At 39.5% G+C, this 10,879-nt stretch overlaps 1 pseudogene; it reads left to right on the top strand.

The window, feature by feature from the left end:
- Positions 1-258: 258 nt before the first annotated feature.
- On the top strand, positions 259-6,234 carry LOC132852118 (interferon-induced very large GTPase 1-like; annotated as a pseudogene).
- The last annotated feature ends 4,645 nt before the right edge of the window (positions 6,235-10,879 follow it).

The following is a 10,879-nucleotide window of genomic DNA, read 5'->3' as shown; positions in this document are numbered from 1 at the left end:
ATATATATATATATATATATATATATATATATATATATATATATATATGTATATATACACACTTTATAAATAAGTATAAGTATACTCTCACCTCCTATTTGGTCTTTGGTTTCTAGTAAGCTGCAATTTCTGTTAACTTGGCAGTTTGGGGGAACACCTGCCCATTGCCCAAACAGATGCTCAAATACACTATTTCCTATTATCCACTATTTCTGTATCCTTGGCCATCAGTAAATAATTTGCTTTGCAGAAAGTTGTCAATCCATTTAAAGTGTTATCAATTTGACTTATTTGCTCTGTTTTTTCAATACAAGAAGATTTTGTAATGAAAGTAGCAGCATTGGCGGCAAAGTACAGTGCTTAGCATTACCACCTCACAGCTCTGGTCTCCCCACATGCCCTGTCATGGACTGAAGTCTCATCCAAGGTATATTCCTGCTTCACTCCAGGATATATTCCAGGATGTTTATAATAAAGATGAATGAACTAATTAGTGACTCAGCCTTTTTGAAGAACTCCAGGCAGAATCAAAATAAAAGAAGCACTTCTTGTTTGAAATGCAGCTCTAAAAATTGTACTGATCATGTTTTGTTTTTCTCCAGGGACTTCTGAAAATTCATAGAAAACAACTACTGTAACTTATTGCTGACACAGATGATGCAGATAAAAGTATGTACTACAGATTAGCATTTTAAGTACTGAAAATAATTTTATTCATTGTAATATTTATCCATAATTGTTTTTGATTAATTACATATACTTACCATCTAATCTGGTTAAAAAACTGTGACAGAACAACATATAGTTGCCAACTGCTTAATTAATCTTTTTCCTTTAGTAAAATCTGTGATTTGGGATCAGCACAGATGGAGTCAAAGCAGCAAAAAGGTGAGTAAAAACTGAGGTGACAACAATAATGTGGAATAACATTAGGGGGAAAAAGAGTAACTCAAATTCATTTTTAATTGTAATTTAATTAATATTGTTATCCATGTTATTTTTACTACCATTTAAATGCTTCGAATATTACTGGAGTAAAACATAAAAGCAATATAACCTAAAAAACCTGACTATTAAAATATTGAAATATTTCTAACAAAATATATGTTAGAAAAAAAAAAAAAAAAAAAAAAAAAAAAAATATATATATATATATATATATATATATATATATATATATATATATATATATATATAAATTAATATTTATTTTCAGATTTTCTTGCATTTCTGAAAACGATGGGACTTAAAAAATACTTCCCAAATAAGCTGAGTCTGAAGTCTTTGCTGGAGATCAACAGTGCCAGTTTATCTGATAATGACGTTGTCACTGCACGAGATAACAGAGGCTTTCTTTCGCAAGCTGCTAATGGTTAATTCAGATTCCCGAACTGTAATTTGTGCACCTGATGAAAATAAGGAAACAAACGATTTGTTTGCTGAGCAGAGCCGTGATTCTACCCCAAATCACCTTGATGTACACGCTGCACTCTTCGCCTGTGCTGACAGTTTCCTTCAGCAAGAAATGGCACTAAAATGTCAATGTGCCAGTTTGCAGTGCCATTTGTGTTACCTCAAGGAGTTCATAATCAATGCACTCTGATGTTATGGGCTCTTAGAGGTATCCTGAAAGAATAGCAACCCCACTCAATGACAGAATCTAAAGGGTTTGTTGAAGACAGTGTTGTTCATGCAAAAATTCCTATGATATCATTTGTAAGGCTAAGCAACTGCAACTTGACCAAATCAAAGGTGTTGAACCAAGTGTTAAAAAATTCACAGCAGCACCAGGATTTTTTTTGTTATCAAGAAATGATCGGAGGATCTGCTCCAAGAGTCATCTCTAATGGCATGGTTGAAATATGCTGGAGTCTTCCATGTGGAAACAAAACCATTGATGTCTTTCCTGAGCCAGTGGTCTTTGCTAATTTAAGAGGAGATGTTTGCACATTCGAAACCCAATTCAGTTTCCTTTCTCAGGTGTCAACAGCTGTCTTTGTGTTCCTAGACAGTGTTGATGAAAACGAACAAAGGTTGTTTGCCTCTTTACAAGAAATGAAGTCCAAATGCTTTCTTGAGGTCAACACTACAGGAAATATGAGTGAGAAAATGAAGTCATCAATTAAAGCAGCAGTTGATACTCTGCAACTGGAAAGAGATCACGTCATTCAGAAAAGCAAAACCATGAATTTTGCTACATTTTCAAAGATGATCAGTTCTTCCATTACAAAAGTGCTGGGTGAACATCACAGGGCATGTGAAATCGAGGCTATGAAGACAGTTGCTCAGAACTTAGGCCTTAGAATTGATGAAAATGATAGCACAGCCTGTGTGTCAGCAAAGAAAACAGCAAAGGAAATCATGAAATGCATTGGAGTTCGTCCCATAGTGGAATATAAAAAGTCACATCTGCCACTGCAAGGTGAAAACTGGAAAAGACTGGCTCAGATCGAAAAAGAACAATGCCGATTACAACATTCAGGGGAGTTGAGTTTGGAGGAGTATAAGGTCCAACTTCAAAATGAAAAAGAAGAAATTCGAAAAAAGCAAAGCAACCATAAGATTACAAAAACAATGGACATCTTAATAAAGGCATTGTCAACCTCAGATGATATCGAGCGAGTCTTTTTTCTCAGATGGCTGGGATTAAAGCTGGACATGCGATCACGCAAACACATGACAGAACTTCGGCACAAATACAGAGAGTGTGAACAAAAGAAAGACAGAGATGCTGTAGCCCAATTAGACCAGGAGCTGATTGACGCTTCTCTTGGCATGGAGCATTACCTGAGAGAGCTGGGACAAATCTATGAGGCTGCTTCATTTGGTTCACACAAAATATCTGATAAAATAAGCAATCTTGCTACTCTGGCTGCCAAACTGCTTCTGGCTGGATTTCCTCTTGAAATACTTGATGGAGATGCATCAAATATCGCAGAGAAATGGGTGAGTGATGTTCTCATGGAGCTTCACAAGATGGTTAAGGAAAGGAGCCGTTTGCTGGTTATAACTGTGTTAGGGGTTCAGAGTTCTGGTAAATCAACACTGCTCAACACTATGTTTGGAGTCCAGTTTGCAGTAGGTAGTGGAAGATGCACACGTGGAGCATTTATGATTCTCCTACCTGTGGGTGAAGACTTGAAGGAAGAGTTACTGTATGACTTTGTCCTTCTGATTGATACAGAGGGTTTGAAATCACCAGCACTGGCACAATCGGAAGACAGTTATGATCATGACAACGAATTAGTTACCTTTGTGATTGGTCTTAGCGACGTAACAATCATAAATGTAGCAATGGAAAATTCCACAGAGATGAAGGATGTCTTACAGATAGCAGTTCATGCTTTTTTACGGATGAAGGAAATTGGTAAAAAAAACAGTCTGCCACTTTGTTCATCAAAATGTTGCTGGTATATCAGCACATGAGAAAAACATAACAGACAGACAAAAGCTTCTGGACCAGTTAAATGAGATGACACTGATTGCAGCTGAGATGGAAAAGAAGCCTCATGTGAAGAACTTCACTGATGTTATGGATTATGATGTAGAAAAGAATAACTGGTATATACCAGGCCTATGGCATGGCACACCACCAATGGCACCAGTTAATACAGTCTACAGTGTTGCTGTTCTTGATTTTAAGAAAAAACTCTTGGAGATGCTTAAAGCAAAAAAAGGTGAACAACTCTTTCAGATCCCAGAGTTCCTGCAATGGATCAATAGCTTATGGAAGGCAGTGAAGTTTGAGAACTTCATCTTCAGTTTCAGAAACACTCTTGTGGCCAATGCCTATGACAGTCTTTGCAAAGAGTTTTCAGACTGGGAATGGTCTTTCAGAAGACATATTTTGTCGTTGATTTCTAAAGCAGAGGTTCAACTGTCTAACACTGAAACAAGCAGTATTCATGGGGTTGTTGATGCACTTAACAAAAAAAAACGTAAAAGAGCTCATGATTCAATCAGAAGAAATGACAAAGAAATTGAAAGACTACTACAAAAGGAAAGACCGTAGTGTGCATTTGGTGGAAAAATACAAAACTGATTTTAACAAAAGCATTAAATCTCTGGAGACTGAAATGAAGAATGAAGTGAAAAAACGATTAGATCTGGCTATTGAGATGAAGAAAAACACTGCACAATTAGAGGAGATACACAGTAAGCAAGCTGCAATGGTCGAATCCCAAGTTCTGCAATTACTTCAGAAGTACAGTACAAAGATCGCAATAATGAAGTGTCTGATGAGGATCTCAAAGCCGATTTTGAAAGAATGCGGAGAAGAGAGATTGCAAACTTCACTGGTCTAAAAGAACGGGATGTTTCCGCTGATGTTTTGAAGCAATTGCGAGCAAGCCTAGGAAATCGCCAAGTCAATGAGGATTTGCAGAATGTTACAAATTTGACACATTATGGGCAAGACGTTTTCAAAGCCAGGTTAAAACATATAAATATGGGAAAAGGTCATTTTCAGTCTATAAAGGATTTACTTACAAAAAATTTTACAAAGCGTGCTCTACAGATTATTGCAGATGATGCCATTAACAGTTGTAGTAGGATGATTGAACAGTGTTCACTTTCCAAAAGTGATTACCAAGATACCTTTACAAAAGATGTCCTTGATGAAATTGATGCAAATCTAAATACAATACTACATTTGAAATTGAGCTTAAATTGCACATTTGTGGCGTTGCCTCTCGGACATTCCTTGAGATGCACAGGAAGTATCTCTCTGAGCAAGATCCTGTCAAGCATTTACAGAAACTTAAGAATCAATATCTCTCTAATTTTATTGATTTGTACAGAGAGAGGGATCAGTGCCAAAAGAAAGCACAAAACTTTACTCAGCTCTGTCTCAAACCAGCAGTGACTGAGTACATTGATCTGTCCATCGGACCTGACATTGTTGATGCAGTTTTGGAGAATGAATCTACTGCATATAGTTCACGATCACTATTTCAGTACACCATTTTGAAGGAACTGCTGGAAAAATCAAATTTCATTGAATATGCAGTGTACATTTTACATTATAAGAATTATGTGAAAGACTGGATATACAATCACATTGTTAGATGCTTTTCCAAAGACTTATCTCTGCAAAAATTAAAAATGAGGAAGCTGGAAATCATAATAAAAAAGATCACTAAAGCAGTGGAAACTTGTAAGCTTGAAGCCAGTGGCTCTCATTTGCCTAATGATGCAGAAGGTACCACAAAATTGATCCAAAATCTTTGCAAAACTATGAGGGATGTCATTTCAATACCCGTGAGCACAGTGGACAGTGTCCTGTTTCAGAACACAAGCTGTTGTAATTCATTTACCAAAATTCTCTGTGAATGTATCGATGACCTGAAACAGCAAATATCAAAGGAGATCTCAGAGTAAACTGATATCAAAGAGACACTGAAAAATGTGTCAGTAAAACCCCAGGATGAGCTTTTCAAGAGGGTGTTTGGATGTGGAGTGCAGTGTCCATTTTGTGAAACACCATGTGAGGCAGGAGGGAAGGAACATCAGCAACACCATGCAGCTGTGCACAGACCACAAGGCATTGGAGGGTACAGAAATAGTAAGCCTAATATCCTTAGTGAAGAGATCTGTACATCTAGTGTTCATGGCATTGGAAAATTTCTAAATCAGGACACAAATTTCCAATTTCATTCCTTCAAAGACTACCGGAAATATTACCCAGACTGGCATATTGCGCCTGACATTACTGGAATCAGATTACTGGAAATATGTGCTGGTTACATTCAATAAGGTATTTGCTGAAAATTACGAAGCATTGCCAGCTGTTTATGCTGAGGCGTGGAATCAAATCACTAAGGATCAGGCTTTTAATAGTCTGAAGCTCATGTTTAATATTAAATAATGGTAAACTGGCAAAATTTCACTGCAAACATATTGAAATTTGTGAAGAAGACAAACTCCATCACTCACAGTTCTATCACTTATGTCATGCAGGTGAAGCAGAAACTGGAGCAATTGTTATGCCTGAATCAATGTTATTAGGATTATGATATTGGGGGATTTAAATGGTTTCTAATATACACTATATCTGTATGCCTTATGATTTTTTTAATGGTTTTAGATGGTTGGATTATTTAGATGGTTGGATTATTTCTTTGACTGATTCAAATGTTTACTTTGTTATACTGTACATGTTAAGGTTATAGTTAGTAATTATTGTCTGAAATTTAGTTGAATGCATTATTATTGTATGAACATACTGTATGAACATAGGAGTATGTTAATGATAAATTGTGATTCATGAATAAACTAATAATATAATAAATGAATAAATGAAATAAATGAATTTTTGGTTTTCATTTAGTTTATCACTGTTTTTATCATACATATCTACACATACTATACAGTATAATACTTGTTAAAAGGCTTACATATTCCAATTCCTTGGACTCTTGGGGATTTATTACAAATGTTTGTTTTGGAAAATATTACCCCAGTGAAGAAAGGGAAGCATTTAAAGGTAAGTAAACAACTGGACTAGCGCCGCCTAGTTCAGGTGATGATCAATTATATACATATATATATGTACGTAGCAGCAGCAGCAGCAGCGTGTAGCAGCAGCAGCGTGTAGCAGCAGCAGCGTGTAGCAGCAGCAGCGTGTAGCAGCAGCAGCCTTGGAGCTCTCGCGTCTTCCAAGCTGCGAGCTTGTAGCTGTCCTTGAATTCTTTTTAGTCTTGTTATGCCATACGGAACTGGGGGCCACTGAACCTGCATTAACGACGACAGTGGGGGCTCGCCGACAGCCTTAGCCACCGGGTAGGCAACGTATGGTTGTGCTGCGGTTAGATTGTTGGTTTTGTGTATGGTTGTGTTGTGTTGTGTTGCAGTTAGATTGTAGCATATACGGTCATATAACGTGGTGTTTGAATTGTTTGTGCGTCGCATTTGTTTGCTTGGCTGAGTATCTTACTCAACTCCGACTTATCTGAGTTATACTTTAACTCCTTACCCTTTGTTACCTTTATTTATTTATTGTTTTCCCAGTGCCGCTGCTAGCTGGTTAGCATCGCTAGCCTGCTAGCCTATTTATTTGTTTTCCCAGCATCCGCCCCTAGCCGGCTAGCATAATTAGCATAATTAGCCTGTTAGCCCAAGTACCGCTTGTACTTGCGATATAACATCATGTCGGTTACGTCCCTGCCTTTGAGTACAGGTGAGGACACGTTCGAGCTGCACTCGGTGGAATTGGAACTGGAGGCCGTGGAGAAGCAGATCCGCGACCTACAGGTGAAGCAGGCCGAGCTGCGGGAGCGGAAAGCCGCGCTGGAAGCTCCCCGGTCGGCCGCTCACCCATCTCAGGTAAACTCCCGGCATGTAATTTCTACTCCCTCCACCTATACTCCGTGTGTTTCTTTGCCCAGGCCCAACGCACCCAGGAAATGGCCTGGCCAGGTGTAGTTCACTCCGGCGCCAGGGCACCACGGATCCCTGGTGCAGCAGCGGAGGTCACGTGCCGGTCCGAGGACCTCTCCCCCCCCACCACCGCCGGTCTTCAAGATCCCCACCCGGAACCGCTTTGCCCCCCTTCGCGAGACGGCCCGCGACACTGTGATCATCGGAGACTCCATCGTCCGCCACGTCCGTGCTACTGTGGCTAAAGGTAAGGCTCGCACTCACTGCTTACCTGGTGCCCATGTTCTTGATGTCGCTGCACAGGTACCTAGGGTCGTGAGCAGAAATACCGGAGCCGTGGTTCTTCACGCCGGCTCGAACGACACCAGCCTGAGGCAGTCGGAGATCCTGAAGAGAGACTTCAAGACCCTGGTGGAGACGGTTCATACCACAGCGCCCACAGCGAGGATCATCGTGTCCGGACCACTTCCGACGTACCAGCGAGGAATTGAAAGGTTCAATAGACTTTTTGCTTTTAATGAATGGCTTCAGTCATGGAGTCAGGCTCAGAATCTACTCTTTATCGATAATTGGAATGTTTTCTGGGAGCGTCCTAGGCTGTTCCGCGCCGACGGCCTGCACCCCAGCAGAGTTGGAGCAGAGATCCTCTCGGACCACATCTCCAGGGCACTGCACACCTTCTGACTGGTAAGCTACGCTTTAAATTCAAATTTAAATTTCAACAGCCCTCCGTCACCTCACCACATTGACACAAATGCACACATACCTCTCCCCATAGAGACTGTGTCTGTTCCCTGAGCACTGAGATTCAAAAGTAATTATGTGAGACGTTCTCAATAATCTTACTGTAGTTAGACCAGAAAAATGCCAAAGAAACAAACAAAACCAGTTCCTAAAGTTTGGGCTTCTGAACATTAGATCACTTGCACCAAAAGCACTTATTGTAAATGAAATAATCTCAGAAAATAGCCTTACCACAATCTGCCTTACCGAAACTTGGATTAAACCAAATGATTACATCGCTCTAAATGAGTCTACACCACCAGGATATACCTGTAAGCATGAGCCTCATCAGACTGGTCGTGGAGGTGGTGTCGCCACTATTTTAAGTGATCACCTTACTGTTACACAGAGAACACAGTATAGATTTAATTCTTTTGAAGTGCTTGTTCTTAATGTTACACTATCGCACATGCACACGAAAAAATCCCAGACGTCTCTTGCGCTAGCGAACGTGTATAGACCACCAGGGCCCTACACCGATTTTCTTAGAGAATTCACAGATTTTCTGTCAGACCTATTGGTCAGCTTTGATAAAGCATTAATTGTAGGAGATTTTAACATTCATGTTGACGACACAAACGATGCGTTAGGACTCACATTCATGGACTTACTAAACTCACTTGGGCTTAAACAAAACGTCACTAGAGCAACTCACCGTCGTAATCATACACTAGATTTAATAATATCACACAGAATAGATGTCACTGATATAGATATCATTCCTCAAAGTGATGACATCACAGACCACTACCTTATAATGTACACACTACCTGTAGAACAGACTAACTGTGTCTCACCACGCTATCGACTCGGTAGAACTATTATTTCGACCACTAAAGACAGATTCACAAATAACCTGCCTGATCTGTCTGGACTTCTTACTGTACCCTTAAACACAGACGATCTAGATGAAATTACTAACAGCATAGGCGCTACATTTACTTGCACATTAGACACTGTTGCCCCAATCAGATTACAGAAGGTTAGAGATAAAACTCTTGCACCATGGTACAATAGTCATACTCACACCCTCAAGAGAGAGACCCGAACCTCGAGCGAAAGTGGAGAAAAACTAAATTAGAGGTTTTTAGAATTGCGTATAAGGAAAGTATGTCCAACTATAGACAGGCTCTAAAAGCTGCCAGGGCTGAGCACCTGAGGAAACTCATAGAAAATAACCAGAACAATCCCAGGTTTTTATTTAGCACAGTGGCTAGATTAACAAAACACCAGAAATCTGAACACACCATTCCATCACAGTTCAGTAGTGAGGATTTTATGAGATTCTTCACTGATAAAATCGAAAGTATCAGGAGTAAAATAGGTGACAATCAACATATGAGAGCTTCTAGTGACCCAGTCTCACCTAAGGCTCTAGACACAAAACTACATTGCTTTACAAGTACAGGACAGGAAGAGTTAGTTAAGCTTATTACCACAGCTAAATCAACAACTTGTTCACTAGACCCCATTCCAACTAAACTACTGAAAGAAGTGTTAAATAAAGCTGGTGAGCCTCTTCTTAATATTATTAACTCCTCACTATCTTTAGGTTACGTCCCTAAGTCTTTCAAGTTTGCAGTTATTAGGCCACTCATCAAAAAACCCAATTTAGATCTAAATGAACTATCAAATTACAGACCTATTTCACAACTCCCATTTATGTCTAAAATACTTGAAAAGGTTGTGTCTGTTCAAATGAACTCCTTCTTACAGGAGAACAATATCCTCGAAGAGTTTCAGTCAGGTTTCAGGCCCCACCTTAGCACAGAAACTGCACTTGTGAAAGTCACAAATGACCTGTTCTTAGCTTCGGACCAAGACTGTATGTCCCTATTAGTCCTACTTGACCTTAGTGCTGCATTCGACACTATAGATCACAACATTATAGATCACAAAATTACACAGGTATTCATGGACAAGCTTTAAGTTGGTTTAGATCTTACCTGTCTGACCGATACCATTTTGTAGAATTAGATGGTGAACCCTCCAGTTTACTACCAGTTAATTATGGGGTCCCTCAAGGATCAGTTCTAGGACCTCTGCTCTTCTCGATATACATGCTTCCATTAGGGAGCATCATTAGAAGACATGGGATTAGTGTCCATTGCTATGCTGATGACACACAGTTATATATCTCATCAAAACCAGATGAAATAGCTAAATTGTCCAAATTAACTCAGTGCTTTAGAGAGATAAAAGACTGGATGAGTTAAGTTTAGAATTGATTACAAACTGCTGCTACTTACGTACAAGGCTCTTAATGGTTTAGCTCCCATGTACCTAACTAGTCTTCTAACACGTTACAATCCTTCATGCTCTCTGAGATCACAAAACTCAGGACTTCTGGTAGTTCCCAGAATATCTAAGTCTACTAAAGGCGGTAGAGCGTTTTCTTATTTAGCTCCCAAACTCTGGAATAGTCTTCCTGATAGTGTTCGGGGCTCAGACACACTTTCCCAGTTTAAATGTAGATTAAAAACCCATCTCTTTAGTCAGGCGTACACATAACACATCCCGTTATATTATATTGTGCACTATTACACTAGACCTGCACATTTTTATGAACAGCAGATATGTTAATCCCTTTGCACTGCTCTTCTCTTTTTCAACCCATGCCGAGACACCCAGACATTGTACCAGCTCCAATCGTCTTCCGTGCGATGAAGTTTTTGGATCTCCGCTTAGATGAGGGCAACTCTGTGAGAATCCTGAAGAA

The sequence above is a fragment of the Tachysurus vachellii genome, chromosome 10, assembly GCF_030014155.1.
Source record: "Tachysurus vachellii isolate PV-2020 chromosome 10, HZAU_Pvac_v1, whole genome shotgun sequence".
Taxonomy (NCBI): Eukaryota; Metazoa; Chordata; class Actinopteri; order Siluriformes; family Bagridae; genus Tachysurus; species Tachysurus vachellii.
Note: the sequence above shows the minus strand (reverse complement) of the source record. Positions and strands in the feature narration are given on the sequence as shown.